Below are 12687 nucleotides of genomic sequence, written 5' to 3'. Positions count from 1 at the left end.
ACCCATTAATTCATTAACCCATGAATCCACTATCTGTTAATCCAAGAACTTTGGCGAGAGCCTGTATGACCCAATCACCTCTTAAAAGCCCTATGTCTCAATACTACCACATTGGGGATTAAGTTTCAATGTGAGTTTTGGAGGGGACAGACATTCAAACTTTGATACCAGCTAATTGGTTTTCTTTAATGGATCTTGCCTTTGGTGTCATATCTAAAAAGCCATTGCCCAGTTCAAGGTCAGCTAGAGTTACTCCTATGTTTTCTTCTAGAAGTTTTCAAGTTTTATTTTAGATGTGGGTCTGTGATTCATTTTGAGTTAATTTTTTTGTGGCGAGTTTAAGGTCTGTGTCTAGATTCTTTTCTTTTTTTTTTTTGCATGTGAATGTCTAGTTGTTTCAGCATAATTTGTTGAAAAGACTCTTTTCTCCTTTGTGATGCCTTTGCCCCTTTATCGAAGGTCGAAGGTAAGTTGAAATTTTTTTTTTTTTTTTTTTGAGATGATGTCCTCCTCTGTCACCCAGGCTGGAGCAGTGACATGATCTTGGCTCACTGCAGCCTCCTCCCCCTGGTTCAAGCAATTCTCCTGTCTCAGCCTCCCAAGTAGCTGGTATTACAGGCATGTGCCACCATACCAGCTGATTTTTGTATTTTCAGTAGAGATGGGGTTTCGCCATGTTAGCCAGGCTGGTCTTCAACTACTAATCTCAAGTGACCCACCTGCCTCAGCCTTCCAATGTGCTGGGATTACATGTGAGATACCCTGCCCAGCCAGTTGGTATGTGTATGTGGGTCAATTTCTGGGCTCTCTGTTCTGTTTCACTGATCTATTTATCTGTTCTTTCACCCATACTATCCTGTCTTGATGACTGTTGCTTTATAGTAAGTGTTGGGTTGGGTGGTGTTAGTCCTCCAACCTCGTTCTTTCCTTCCATTGTGTTGGCTATTCTAAGTCTTTTGTCTTTTCACATAAACTTTAGAATCAGTTTGCCAATATTCACAGAATAACTTCCTGGAATTTTCATTGAGATTGCATTGACCCTATACATCAAGTTGGGAAGAACTGACATTGTAGCAATATTGAGTCTTCCTGTCTGGGGTTGGTGGCTCAAACTTGTAATCTCAATGCTTTGGGAGGCAGAGGCAATAGGATTGCTGAGGCCAGGAGTTAAAGACTAGCCTGGGCAACATAGTGAGACCCTGTCTATATCCCCCCACTGCCCCCCAAAAAATTTAGCCATGTGTGGTGGCATATTCCTCTAGTCTCAGCTACTGGGGAGACTAAGGCTGGAGGATCACTTGAGCTCAGGAGCTTGAGGTTACACTGAGTTATGATTGCACTGTGAACGCTAGCCTGGGTGACAGTGTGAGACCCCATCTCTTTGAAACAACAACAACAAAAGCTTGAGTCTTCCTATCCATGAACATAGAATATCTATTTATTTAATTCTTTGATTGCTTTAATCAGAGTTTAGTAGTTTCCTCATATAGGTCCTATACATATTTCGTTAGGTTTATACCTAAGTTTTTTATATTTTGTGATGCTAACATAAATTATATTGTGTTATGTCAAATTCTGTGCATTCATTGTTGGTTTATAGGAAAGTAGTTGGCTTTTGTATGTTAACATTGTATCCTGCAATCTTGTTATAATTGCTTATTGGTTCCAGGAATTTTTTTTTTGTTAATCCTTTTTGCTTTTCTATGTAGATGATCCCGTCATCAGTGAACGAACACAGTTTTATTTCTTCCTTTTCAATCTATGTACTTTTTATTTCCTTTCCTTGCTTTATTGTATTAGCTAGGACATCTATTATGATATTGAAAAGGAGTAGTAAGAGGACATCCTTTTCTTGTTCTTCATCTAAGTGGGAAAGCTTCTAGTTTCTCATCATTAATAATGATGATAGTGGCTGGGCACAGCGGCTCACTCCTGTAATGCTAGCACTTTGGGAGGCCGAGGTGGGTGTATCATGAGGTCAAGAGATCCAAGACCATCCTGGCCAACATGGTGAAACCCCATCTCTACTAAAAAATACAAAAATTAGCTGGGCGTGGTGGTGTGTGCCTGTAGTCCCAGCTACTAGGGAGGCTGAGGCAGGAGAATTGCTTGAACCCAGGAGGCGGAGATTGCAGTGAGCTGAGATTGTGCCACTGTACTCTAGCCTGGCACCTGGCAACAGAGCAAGACTCTGTCTCAAAAAAAGGAAAAAAATAAATAAAGGAATGATGATAACAGTAGGTTTTTTATAGATATTATTTGTCAAGTTGAGGAAATTTCCCTCTAAATTTACTGAGAATCTATCATGAATGAGTGCTGGATTTTGTCAGATGTTTATTCTGCATCTATTGAAATGATCATGTGACTTTTCTTTGTTAGCTTGTTCATGTGATGGACTACATTAATTGATTTTAAATGTTGAGCCAGCTTTGCATATCTGGGATAAATCCTTTGGTTGTGATATATAATTTTTCTGTTACATTGTTAGGTTTAGCATGCTCATATTTTGTTGAAGGTAACTGGATCTATGTTCTTGATAGATGTTTAAGTCTGTAGTTCTCTTATAATGTATTTTCCAGGTTTTGGTATTAGAGTGATACTAGCCTCATAGAATAAGTTTCGGAGTATTTCCTCTGCTTCTGTCTTCTGAAAGAAATGGTAGAGAATTGGTATAATTTGTTTTTAAAAGTTTGGTGGAATTCACCAGTGGACACCTCTGGGCCTGGTGCTTTCTCTTTTGGAAGATTATTAATTATTGATTCAATTGCTTTAATAATATAGGCCAATTCAGATTGCCTATTCTTATGTGAATTTCAGCAGATTGTGACTTTCAAGGAATTGGCTCATTTAATCTCGTTTATCAAATTTTTGGGCAAAGCATTGTTGATAGTTTTCCTTTATTATTTTAATGTTTATGGAATCTGTAGTATTGATATTCTGTCTCTCTGTCTGTCTCTGTCTCTGTCTCTGTCTTTGTCTTTTTGTGATGGTCTTGCTCTGTTGCCAAGGCTGGAGTGCAGTGACATTATCTTGGCTCACTGCAATCTCTGCCTTCTGGGTTCAAGTGATTCTCCTGCCTCAGCCTCCCTAGTAGTGTGCCTGGCTAAGCTTTGTATTTCTAGTAGAGGTGGGGTTTTGCCATGTTGGTCAGGCTGATCTCAAACTCCTGACCTCAGATGATCTGCCCACCTCAGCCTCCCAAAGTGCTGAGATCACATGTGTGAGCCACCACACCCGACCCCCTCTTTCATTTCTAATATTAGTAATTTGTGTCCTGTCTCTTCCTTAGTTAACCTGCTAGAAGCTTATCAGTTTTATTGATCACACTGTTCATAGTATTTCTTTTTTTCTTTCTTTTTTTTTTTTTTTGAAATGAAATCTCACTCTTATCACCCAGGCTGGAGTGCAGTGGCGTGATCTCGGCTCATTGCGACTCCACCTCCTGCGTTCAGTCCTCCCAAGTAGCTGAGATTACAGGTGCCTGCCACCATGCCTGGCTAATTTTTGTATTTGTAGTAGAAATAGGGTTTCACCATGTTGGAGAGGCTGGTTTTGAACTCCTGACCTCAGGTGATCCACCTGCCTTGGCCTCCCAAAGAGCTATGATTACAAGTGTGAGCCACTGTGCCTGACCTGTTTGTAGTATTTCTTTGTTATGTTTTTAATGTTCATGGAATCTGTAGTATTGCCTCTGCTTTCATTTTCTAATATTAGTAATTTGTGTACTGTCTCTTTTTTTCTTAGTTAACCTGCTAGAAGCTTATCAATTTTATTGATCTTTTCAAAGAAGTAGCTTTTGGTTTTCTCTGTTTCCTGTTTTCAATTTTGTTGATTTCCGCTCTAATTTTTATTTTTCTTCTCTTTACTTTGGATTCAATTTGTTCTTCCTTTTCTAGTTTCCTAAGGTAGAAGCTTATATTATTGATTTTAGATTTGTCTTTTTTTCTATGTATGTATTTAATGCAGCAAAATTCTCCCTACATATTTCATTTGTTGCATTCCACAATTTTGATGTTGTATTTTCATTTTTATTGTGGTTAAAATATTTTAAAATTTCTCTTGAGATTTATTTTTTGACTAGTGTTATTTAGAAGTGTGTTGTTTAATCTCCAAGTATTTTGGGACTTTCCACCTGTCTATCTGTTGTTGATACCTAGTTTAATTTCATTGTGGTCTGAGAGCAGTTATTGTGTATTTGTATTCTTTCCATTTTGTTTTGTGGCCCAGAATGTGTTCTGTCTTGGTGACTGTTCCATGTGAGTTTGAGAAGAATGTGCAACCTGCTGTTGTTGAATTAGTCCATAGATGTTGGTCATATCCAGTTGAGTGATGGTGTTGTTGAGTTCAGCTATGTCTTTACTGATACGCTGCCTGCTTCTGATTCTGAACTGTTTGCTTTTAGTGGGGAATATTGAAGTCTACAACTGTAATAGTGCATTCATCTGTTTTTCCATGTAATTCTATCAGTTTTTCACTCACATTTTGTTTCTCTGTTGTTAGGCACACATGCACATTAAATATTGTTATGTCATTTTGGATAATTGACCATTTATCATTATGTAATGCTAATCTTTATCTTTGTAGAACTTTCCTTGCTTTGAAGCCTGCTCTGTTTGAAATTAATATACTAGTCCCACTTTCTTTTGATTAGTGTTAGCATGGCATCTCTTTCTCCATCCATTTGCTTTTAATCTATATGTGTCTTTATATTTAAAGTGGGTTTCTTGTAGATAACAGATAGTTATGTCTTGTTTTTTTGATCCACTCTGACAATCTTTCTTTAAATTAGTGCATTTAGACCATTGATATTTAGAGTGAATATTGATGTAGTTGGTTTGATATCTACAATATTTGTTATTATTTTTTATGTGTTGGGCTTGTTCTTTGTTCCTGTTTTTCTCTTCTACTCTTTTTATGGCTTTTGTGGTTCTAATTGAGCATTTTATGTGATTACATTTTCTTTCCTTTTTTGGTGTATGAATTATATTTCTTTTTTGCTTTTTTAAGTGGTTGCTTGCAACATACATTTAGTGGCATAGTGTTACTTAAAAGTAACATTTTTACTACTTCATCAGTAGGTGAGTCTCTTATAGAAATAATCCTGTTTCCTCCCTCCTCTCCTTTGTATCATTGCTGATACATGTGACTTCTACATAAGCATACATAATCATGCACACACACAGACACACAGACACATAGGTATGCATACATAACTGAATACATTGTTGCTATTATTTTGAACAACTGTTTCCTGGCAGGTTAATTAGTAATTAGAAAAAGAAAAGTTTTTACTTTACCTTCACTTGTTCCTTCTCTAGGATTTGTCCTTGCAGATCTGAGTTTCTTAACTGTATAATTTTCCTTTTCCTTTAACATTTCTTTCAAGGCAGGTCCACCAGCAACAAATTCTGTCAATTTTTGTTTCTGTGAGGAAGTTTTTATTTCTTTTATACTTTTGAAGGATAATTTCATAGGATACAGAAATCTAGGCTGGTGGAGTTTTTTTCTCATTATTTTTTATTTTTATTGAGATGGAGTCTTGCTCTGTTGCCCAGGCTAGCGTGCAATGGCATGATCTCAGCTCACTGCAACCTCCACCTCCCAAGTACAAGCTATTCTCCTTCCTCAGCCACCCAAGTGGCTGGGATTACAGTTGTCCACCACCACGCTCAGCTGATTTTTGTATTTTTAGTAGAGATGGGGTTTTATCATGTTGCTTAGGGTGGTCTTGAACTTCTGCCCTCAGGTGATCTCCCCGCCTTGGCCTCCCAAAGTGCTGGGATTACAGGTGTGAGCCACTACAACTGGCCTTTTCCTGTTACTTTAAATATTTCATTTCACTTTTTTCTTTCATGGTTTCTAGGGAGAAATTCTGGGAATGTAATTCTTACCTTTGTTCTTCTACAAGTAAGGTGTTTTTATCTGCTGGCTTCTTTCTGGATTTTTTTTAATCTTAGATTTTCTGTATTTGGATATGATTTGGTATGTCTAAGTGTAAATTTTTTGTTTTCTTTTTTTGGTTGGGGAGGTATCTACCCTGCTCGGTGTTCTCTTGGCTTCCTAGATACCTGGTTTGATATCTGACATTAATTTGGGGGAAATTCTCAGTCATTATTATTTCAAGTATGTCTTTGGTTCCTCTCCTTTCCTTCTGGTACTCCCATTTCACACATTACATCACTGTAATTGTCCCAGTTCTTGGGTTTTGTGCTGTGTCCGAGGTTTTTGTTTTGTTTTTTTTTCCATTCTTTTTTCTCATTGCTTTCCAGTTTTTGAGGTTACTATTGAGATATCTTCAATCTCAGATTAGAGCTTTAGCATATTTATCAGAGTTGTTTTCACTTCCTGATCTAATAATTCCAGTGCCTTGCCATATCTGAGTCTGGTTCCAGTGCTTGCTCTGTCTTTTCAGACTGGGTTGTTTGCCTTTTAGTATGCCTTGTAATTTTTTCTTTCTAGCTAGACATGATGTACTGTGTAAAAGGAACTGTTTATACAGGCTTTTATCATGTGGTGGTAAGGTGTGGAAGGGGAAGCCTTCTGTAGTCCTATGATTAGATTTCAGACTTTTGGTGAGGCCGTGTCTCTGGATTATCAACTTCACAAGTGCTTTTCAGTACACTTACTCTCTTAGGTGGGACAGGATAGTTAAAGCAGGCAGCATTGGGTACTTCCTGCCTCCCACATGGAAGGCTAGAACTGGCTAGAGTTAGGTATTTCTTTTCCTCCACATGGAAGGCTAACGCTGACTGGGATTAGGTATTTCTCTACCTGCAAGTTAGGCCCTGTTAAAACCTCAGCAGGTTAGTCTCTCGCTAAATAGCTTCTCCTGAGGGCCAACCTTGTTAAAAACAGAATGTTATGGTGTATTTCAAAATGGTTGCTTTTCCTCTCTTTCTGTTGGAAGTATGGGGAGATTTTTCTGATATTCACTGTGAGACCTGGAGGTAAAAGTCAGAAAAAATGTGAGAGGCCCCTTCTGACTGGGTCCTCTGGAGTTTCTGACTCTCAGACTTCTCCACACTGATCCTCCAATAACTTGTCAATTACAGGTCAGGTTTTCCTTCCCTGGGTTTTGGTTTCTGCTCTGTTAAGTTGTGATCCTCTGTATCCTTCTGTATGTCCCTCCAACTTTGGGGGCAGTAGTTTGTCTTGTGACCTCATTTCTTTTAAGGATCTAAGATGAGTTGTTGATTTTTTTTTTTCCAGTTTGTTCTGCTTTTTACTTATTTTGGAATGATGACTTCCAAGCTTCTTTCAGTTCAGATCAGAAACCAGAATTTTCTTTTTCCCATTTTTTTTTTTTTAAGTTGCTATACAATATTCTTTTCTGGAAGCAAACAATATGATAAGTTTCTGGTGCATCCTTGCAGAGGTAGTCTACTATTTAAACATTTTTAAAAATTGAGATGAGATTATTGATTCTGAAGACACATTCCATGAAAAAAAAAAAACCCTTTATTTCTGTGGTTATAATCCATTTCTCATTATTGATGTCATTTTTGTATATCTTTCTATCCATCTCTGAAACTATCTGCCCCTGTCAGATTTTCTTGATTTGCTGAATTTTGATAATTTTATTGGAATTTTCTTTTTTTTTTTTTTTGAGATGGAGTCTCACTCTGTTGCCCAGGCTGGAGTGTGGTGGCATGATCTCAGCTCACTGCAACCTTGGCCTCCCAGGTTCAAGCCTCAGCCTCCTGAGTAGCTAGGACTGCAGGCACACACTACCACTTCTAGCTAATTTTTGTATTTTTAGTAGAGACGGGGTTTCAACATATTGGCCAGGCTGGTCTCAAACGCCTGACCATGTGATCTACTCACCTTGGCCTCCCAAAGTGCTGGAATTACAGGTGTGAGCCACCGCACCCAGCCTTGGAATTTTCAAATAACTAATATAGTAGTTAAGCTAAGTTAGCTTATGGTTCAGTAAGAAAACAATTCTCCAATTATCAGTCACTTAAAACACAAAGATTATTATTTCTCATTCATATCAAGTTTGTACCTTTCAGGGAAAGTTGTCTTTCCTGTAGAGAAAGGCAAGCATTGCACCTCTGTATGAACAAATGAGTCATCAATTACTGAGAGAGGTTCAGAGCCCAACAATTAAATGCATCTGTGGAAGTGTATAGGTCCCTTCTACTCACATTTCATTGGCCAACACAAGTCACATGACTGTGTCTAACTTCAAGAGGGAAAAGGAAAGTAAAATCCTTCATCATGCCCAGAAGGAGAGGGGAAAATGGATAATGCTGTTAATGACCTCTGTATCTTTATTTTTCTGATTACTTAGTTTGTGTTTTCTTGAGAATGTCTTACCATCTCTAACCCTGATTGCAGATGCTGGTTTGGTAAGCTGACTATCCCACCACTTATCCCCAGAAAAAGAACTATCTTAGAGAAGCAAGTAGTTTTGCCTTTCACATCTTTGTTAAGAATTTCATGGTCATTATCTCTAAAATTCTGAGAATTTCACCAGTCCTCTGTATCTGCCAATTCTTGTCATAAGATTGGTGATTTTTTTTCCCCCTATATACTGGTTTTCCCTTATCCTCGGTGGATGTGTTCCAAGACCCCAATGGAAACCTGAAATCTCAGATACTGCCAAATCCTATGTATACTACGTTTCCCCCCCATATATACGTACCTCTGATAAAGTTTAATTTCTAAATTAGGTGCAGTAAGAGATTAACAACAATATTAACAGTAAAATAGAACAATTATAACAGTATGACAGCATCACTACTCTTGTACTTTGGTACCATTGTTAAGTAAAATAAAGGTTACTTGAACACAAGCACTGTGATACTGTGACAGTGGATCTGATGACTGAGACTGCTTCTAAGTGCCTAGAGGGTGGGTAGCATAGACAGCCTGGACACACTGGACAAAGGGATGATTCATGTCCCAGGCAAGCGGGATGGAGCAGGACAGCGTGACATTTCATCACGCTACTCAGAATGATGTGCTATTTAAAACCTATGAATTGTTTATTTCTGAAAATTTCCATTTAATATTTTTAGACTGAGGTTAACTGAAACCTTGAGAAATGAAACCCTGGATAAGGGGGTACAACTGTACACATTAATAGTGTTGATAAATAGCACAGGCTGTATCACAGTTTGGCATGAGATTGTATTCTCTCTTTCTCTCAGAGGATAGATGGAATCTGTTGAAGATTGCAGTCAGTATTTAGCGCAGAGGATCTGATGGAGGGGAGCAGTGAGGTATGGGCCATTTTCTTCTGGGCCTCACCTTGGTGAAGTAGCCTGGTGGGCAGGCTTGCAGGGTGGAGCACAGCAGATACAGCTGATGTAAGGGCAGATCGATTCCCTTTTCTCTTACCTTAAAATGTCTTTGTGAAAACTCAAAGTTTCAGGTGAGGGGTGAGACCCGTTCTTATTTTTAATGATGCTTGAATTTTCTCTTTTGTATTGATTTAATCATCTTGAGGGATAATGGAACAGGGAGCTAAATAAAATACGTATTCTTAGGTTATCATCTGAATACTGCTTCTCCTTTTAAGCTTGTTTGGATAAAGTTTGATTCCGGTATTTAGCAGGAAGAAAAACAGTTTCAAATCTGTTTTTTGGAGACATTAGGTTCCATCTCAACATGGATGTAAAATGAAGTATTCAAATATATTGGATTTATGTGCTGAAGGCAACACGTTTCCCTCCCTTTCCCTGTCATTCTGCACTGTTCTAAAGTCCTCTAAAGGCAGCACAGTGGAAATGTATGCATTTTATTGAATTAAGTGTTTGAAAGTCTGCATTACTGGTGTTTTTTTTTTTCTTATCATTTATTATCATGGGCATCGTTTGTTTAATCAACAAATGTTTATTGAGTTTTTGTGACCCAGGAGATGATATTGGGGATTATAAATATCTGCAAGATAGCCTCTGCCCTCCTGGAGCTTGCCTTTTAGTCAGGTAGACAAACAGTAAACAAATATTGGATGATAAACTTGATGATGAGAAATTAAGTTTGCTTAGAGAGTGATAGGGTATGTGGGAAGCCCTTTTTGGAGGGTATTATTTGCAGTGATCTGAATGAAGGGAGGAAGCAAGCCATGCTCAAGGGAAAAGCTTTCCAGGCAGAGGGTTTAGCAAGCCCACAGGCCTAACATGGAAATAAACTTGAGTTTGAGGGATAGCAGGAAAACTGGTGTGGCTAGAATAGGGGAAAGGGAAAGTCAGAGACATTTGACCATGGACTTTTTCCCCTGTATTTTATGTAAAACTAGTGGAGGATTTTGAGCATTGGTGGAGTGAATACATTTATATTCTGTTTATTTTTAAATTGTAATTTCAAATTCAAGTTATTTTTTGAGATGGAATCTTGCTCTGTCTCCCAGGCTGGATTACAGTGGCAAGATCGTGGTTCACTAAAGACTTGACCTCCTGGGCTAAAGCAACCCTCCTGTCTCAACTTCCCAAGTAGCTGGGATTACAGGTATGTGCCACTGTGCCCACCTCATATTTTTTGTTATTTTATTTTATTTTTATTTTTTTGTAGGGTTGGGGGTCTTGCTATATTGCCCCGACTGTTTTCAAACTCCTGAGCTCAAATAATCCTCCTGCCTTGGCCTCCCAAAGTATTGGGATTACAAGTGTAAGCTACTATGCCTTGCTTTTTATATTTTTAAAAGATCACTCTGGTTATTATGCAGAGAAGTGGGAAATGAGTAGATGCAATAATATCATCAGCTAAGAGTCTCCTTGAATTGTTTGGACAGAGATAATGGTGGCTGTGTCTAGAGTGGCAGCAGTGGATCTGGAGAGAAGTGGTCTGTGTTAGGATATACAGTATTCTGAAAATAGAGTTGACAGAACTTGATGGATTAGATGTGGGGGTGTGAAGGAAAGAAAGGAAATATATATGACTGCTAGGATTTTGGCCTTAGCAACTAAAATAAGAATGGTATTATTCAGTAAGGAGCAAGGCTGGGAGCAGGCAAAGATTTTGGTATATTAAGAGTTAAGGCTGGAAACAGTGGCTCATATGGCTGTAATCTCAGCACTCTGGGAGGCTGAGCTGGGTGGATTGCTTGAGGCCAGGCATTTGAGACCAGCCTGGGCAACATAGTGAGACTCTGTCTCTACTAAAAAATACAAACTTAGCCAGGCATGGTGGCGTGTGCTTTTAGTTGCAGTTAGTCAGGAGGCTAAGGTGGGAGGATCACTTGAGCCCAGGAGGTTGAGGCTGCAGTGAGCTGTGATCATACCACTGCCCTTCAGCCTGGGCGACAAAGCAAGATCCAGTCTCAAAAACAAAACAAAAAACCAGTTACGTTTGAGGTCCTTTAGACATCCAAGGAGGATAGTTGAATTTGCTGATGGTATGATTCCTTAGGAGGGGAGAAAAAAAGATGTGAGATTTTTGTCACCTTGAAACTGATATTCTCAGTTTAAAATGGTAGTTAAGAGATGAGTAGTGTTGATTTGGAAGTATTTTCTACTTCTGTGTCCTCAGGGAACCATTATAATTTTATTTTTCTCCTTTTGGCTTGCTTGGTCTTATTGCGTATCATAATGGATTTTTATCTTTCACTTTTCTGGTAAATGCTGATTGTTAGGAAGTTGAACCAGTTGTGTATAAAAAATGTAAAAGACATTTAACAGGGAATGTGCTTCCCAAGGCCCATTGTATACCACAAAAAGGAAACCCTGACTTCTTGTTACATCAGTGACGATAACATTATTTTGTAAACACAGTACTCCTTTAATATGACTAGCATATTTTTGTACTGTGATCAGAAGAAATTATGCATACAGTAAGTTTATGGGAAATGTAGACATGTTACAAATGAGGATTTATTTATTGAAATAAGTGAGCATTTATTCATTGAAAACCCTTAAAAATCCTGATTTTTCATCATAACATTTCAGATTTTTCTAATTGTAGAAGTAGTTGATTATGGAAAAATGTAGCTTGAGAAAGTTAGTATGTATTCAGTCATTAATTTTTTGGTAACAAAAAGTTTTAACAAATGTTAGTGTAGAGAATGTAGCAATGCATGGTAGTAGGAATATTTACTTTTATTTTGAAGCAGAGGAAGGAAATCTGTATTTCTGTAAATATAGTTGCTATTCTAGTGAGCATATATTGTAAATAGACTATCACAACTTAGTATCTGCCTCCCATTGTTAATTCAGGCTTAGTAGTAAAGTCCTCAGACACTAACTACCCTTGATTTCAGCCAGTAGGCAGAGAAGAATTCCTCAGGTAGTTTGATTAAGAACAACAAAAATTCACAGAAGACAGGGATATGATGTTAGAATTTGGGCTCACTGGAGACCAAGGAATTTTATCTTCTATCCCTTACTCAACTCTCCGCTCCAAAAACCAGAACAGAAACACATCTAAATGTATCTTTGGCCATAAAAAAAAATCCCCATTTCTGAGCATCTAAGAAACATACATATGGGCTGGGTGTGGTGGCTCATACCTGTAATCCCAGAACTTTGGGAGGCCGAGATGGGAAGATCACCTGAGGTCAGGAGTTCAAGACCAGCCTGACCAACATGGTGAAACCTCATCTCTACTAAAATACAGAAATTAGCTGGGTGTGGTTGTGAGTGTCTGAGGCACAGAGAATTGGTTGAACCAGGGAGGCAGAAGTTGCAGTGAGCAGTGATTGTGCCACAGCACTGTAGCCTGGGGTATAGAGCAAGACTGTCTTAA

The 12687-nt window shown here is 38.3% G+C and overlaps 1 protein-coding gene across 6 annotated transcripts in view; it reads left to right on the top strand.

Moving 5' to 3' along the window:
• FRYL (FRY like transcription coactivator) overlaps positions 1–12687 on the top strand; it is a 275206-nt gene that overhangs the window by 40534 nt on the left and 221985 nt on the right. For 2 of the 6 annotated variants that reach the window (XM_074396106.1, XM_074396105.1), the window contains one exon: positions 10358–10455. The exons of the other annotated variants lie outside the window; for them this stretch is intronic. The gene's annotated coding sequence lies outside the window, so the exon portion shown is untranslated. The remainder of the gene's footprint in view (positions 1–10357; positions 10456–12687) is intronic. 6 annotated transcript variants of the gene reach the window in all.

The sequence above is a fragment of the Saimiri boliviensis genome, chromosome 3, assembly GCF_048565385.1.
Source record: "Saimiri boliviensis isolate mSaiBol1 chromosome 3, mSaiBol1.pri, whole genome shotgun sequence".
Taxonomy (NCBI): domain Eukaryota; kingdom Metazoa; phylum Chordata; class Mammalia; order Primates; family Cebidae; genus Saimiri; species Saimiri boliviensis.
Note: the sequence above shows the minus strand (reverse complement) of the source record. Positions and strands in the feature narration are given on the sequence as shown.